Source organism: Meriones unguiculatus, chromosome 16, assembly GCF_030254825.1.
Source record: "Meriones unguiculatus strain TT.TT164.6M chromosome 16, Bangor_MerUng_6.1, whole genome shotgun sequence".
NCBI classification, from domain to species: Eukaryota; Metazoa; Chordata; class Mammalia; order Rodentia; family Muridae; genus Meriones; species Meriones unguiculatus.
In genome coordinates this window covers 25,579,042-25,582,520 of record NC_083363.1, presented here as the reverse complement: position 1 = coordinate 25,582,520, position 3,479 = coordinate 25,579,042, and the positions used below count along the sequence as shown (strand labels likewise).

General features: G+C 41.5%; 1 pseudogene; it reads left to right on the top strand.

Moving 5' to 3' along the window:
* Positions 1-234: 234 nt before the first annotated feature.
* LOC110540312 (gem-associated protein 8-like) lies at positions 235-930 on the top strand (annotated as a pseudogene).
* Positions 931-3,479: the final 2,549 nt, after the last annotated feature.

Genomic DNA, 3,479 nt, shown 5'->3' with positions numbered 1-3,479 from the left:
GAGCAGTGTTTCTAAGGTAAGTACAAATGAACAAAAAACTATACTTGCGAACTAAGTAGAAAAGAACACATAGCACTGTTTCCAAACTAAGTTAAGAAGTGAGAAGGTCCCTGCCCTCCTCCACTCCCTCGCCCCCACAACGAGAAGTAGGCCCGTTGTTGCCCACTGCCCGAGATCTGAAAGCTGCATGCCCACAAGTGGCCATTTGGACTTTGTCAGTCAGAAACAGCCTCAATGGCATCAAAAAGGAAAGCCACTACATCTTGGTATTCTCACCCAGTGTATGCAAGATACTGGCAGCATTATCATCAGGCTGTGGTTTGGATGTGAAGCTACCAGAAGGCCTACAGAAAGGCTGTAGATTCCTATTTTAATTCTCCATGGTTCTCACCTTATGGAGTTCTTTCCTGGAGCTCTCTTGCTTATGTGGCTGGGTATCCTTGGTTCTCTACAGGCCGGTACACAGCCTGACAGTGATCTCCTGTGTTTCATATCTCAAAAGCCGTGGGCAGCGTTGGCATAACAGGAGTAGGACCAAGGCATCCAGAAGAGAAAATAAAGCACTATGTGAAGTGTAAGAGCAAGAGTCAGATTCAGATAATAAAGTAAAATATGACCTAAGCAATATGGTAATCACTGAGGAGCTCCATCAGGACTTTGCAGTAACCGAGAGGCACAGAGAAGAGTGGCGGAAACAGCAGCAGTGGGAAGCAGAGCGCCTGGATGACTATGTGTATGCCGACCATGGCCTTTACTGCCACCACAGATCAGTGGAACCACCATCTGAAAGGCCTGGGGAGTGGCGCCTTGCTGAAATGAAGCACTTGTATGGGGAAAGTACTCCTAAAATCATGGCCATGGAGGCTGCTGTGCAGCTGAGCTTTAACAAGTTCTGTGACAAAGCAGCCTAGGTACTGGCTGAAGTTCTGAGTCTTAGCCCCAGGGACCCTAGGGAATGTCTCCTGAACACAGTTCCTAGCCTCTCCCTCTTCATCTCTTCTGAACATTTTTTTTCCATAGGAAGAGGCCTGTATATCAACATGGTGGATACAATCTGTCAGCCACTCAGAATTCTGTCAGCAGGAGGTATACACAAGGAATGTTCAGTTGACATAAGTAATACCAACACAAGGAATGTTCAATTGACATAAAGTAATAAAAATATTTATTGCCAAAAAAAAAAAAAAGAAGAAGAAGGGAGAATGTTTTCTAGCAAAGAAGAGAGAAGCACAGAACAGTGTTTCCAAATTAAGTTAAGGGTCAGAGTTAGGGTTAGGGTTTGGGGTTAATGTTAGGGCTAGGATTAGGTTTAGGTTTAAGGATAGGGTTAGGGTTAGGGTTAGGGTTACTGTTATGTTTACAGATAGGTTTAGGGTTCCAGTCAGGGTTAGGTCTATTTCTAGGTCAGGTTTAAGTTTAGCATTAGAGTTATGGTTAGGGTTTTTCAGGGTCAGGATCAGGGTTAGGTTTAAGGTTAAGGTTTGTGATATGGTTGGTCAGGGTCAGGGTCAGAGATAAGGATAGGTTTAAGGTAATTGTTATGGTTAGGGTTAGAGATAGGGTTAGTGTAAAACCCAGCATTGTGCTTTAGGTTAATTAAGTAATTCCCAGCCTCTGTGTGGTAATTTGGGTATACAGCTGGTTTAGGAATAACTGCTGGTTAACTAAGAATAAATCAACAACAGGGTTATGGGTAGGTTTCCTGTTAGGGTTAGGGTTAGTTTTAGGTTTAGGGTTAGTGTTAGGTCTAGGGTTGTGGTTTTGGTAGGGGTTAGGGTTAGGGTAAATTTTAAGGGTTAGGGATAAGGTTAAGATTAGGGTTAGAGTTAGTGTTAGCATTAAGGTTAGGGTTATGGTTAGACTTAGGTTTAGTGTTGGGGTTTTGGTTAGTGTTAGGGTTACTGTTAGAGTTAGGGTTGGGGTTAATGTTAGGGTTTGGGTTAGTGTTTGGTTTAAGGATAGGGTTTGGGTTGGGCTTAGGGTAACAAATAGGGTTAGGTTTAGGGTTATCTTTCGGGTTATTGTTAGGGTTCGGTTTAGGGTTAGGGTCATGGTTTAGTTTTGGTTCAAAGTTAGGGTTAGGATTTATTGTTAGTGTTAGGGTTAAGGTTAGTAAGTGTTTGGGTTAGTGTTATAGTTATGGTTAGGTTTAGTGTTTAGAGTTAGGGTTAGAGCTAAGATGAGGGGTTAGGGTTAGGGTTCATTTTAGGATTAAGATTAGAGTTAGGATGAGGGTGTAGGGTTAAGGGTTAGTGATAATGTTTAGGGTTAGGTTTAAGGTTAGGGTTAGGGCTAAGGATAGGTTTATGGTTAGTGTTAATGTATTATTAGGGTTAGGGTTTCAGGTTAGATCTAGGGTTAGGGATACGGTTAGGGTTAGGGTAAGGTTTAGGGTTAGGGTTATGGTTACGGTTAGAGATAGGGTTAGAGTTATACTTAGGGTTAAAATTAATGTTAGTATTTTAGTTAGTGTTAGGGTTAGGGATAGGGTTAGGGTTAGGAATAGTATTAGGGTTCCAGATAGGGTTAGTGTTGATGTTATGGTTTGATTTAGGGATTGTATTAGGGTTCCAGTTAGTATCAGGGTTTGGTTAATTTTAGGGTTAGTTTCAGAGTTAGGTTTAAGGACATGGTTAGGGTTAGGATTAGGGTTAGGGTTTCAGTTAGGATTAGGGTTAGCATTAGGGTTTTGCTTAGCTTTGGGGTTAGGTTTAGGGTTAGGGTTAGGTTTTAGAGATAGTATTAGGGTTCCAGTTAGGGTTAGGTATAAGCTTAGGTTTAGGATTAGAGTTAGGGTTAGGGTTAGGATTGCATTTAGTGTTAGGGTTAGGTATAGTGTTAGGATTCCAGTTAGGTTTAGGGTTAGGGTAAGGCTTAGCATTAGGGTTATGGTTAGTGTTAGGGTGGTTGATATAATATTCTTGTGGAATGTACTCTTGTTAATTCAAATGCTGTTTTCTCTACCTTACTATCTGGTTTTAATCCAGACATTGCATTATGATGCTTATTCTAAGCTTCATCTATCTCAAGTTTGTGTAAACATGCTACCATTTGTTCTTTGTATTGTCAATGAAACAACCAGCCCCAATGCTGAGCAATGGAGAAAATAGGGTAAGACATCCTGGCCTAGAGGGAGGGGAAGGAAGCCAAGAACAGAGGAGAGAGCAGAGGTTGGCAGGACAGGACATGGAAGCAAAAAGGGAGATGAACCAGACCTAAGATGTGACTAAAAGCAAGTAAAATCTGAATGGTAGAAAACTATGCATGCTTGGAGGTTTACGATGGAGTAACTATTGCCCAGTATTGTGCTTTAGGTTAATTAAATAATTCCCAGCCTCTGTGTGGTTATTTGGGTATACAGCTGGTTTAGGAATAACTGCTGGTTAACGAAGAATAAATCAACAACAGGTTTATGGATAAGTTTCCTGTTAGGGTTAGGGTTAGTTTTAGGTTTAGGGTTAGTGTTAGGTCTAGGGTTG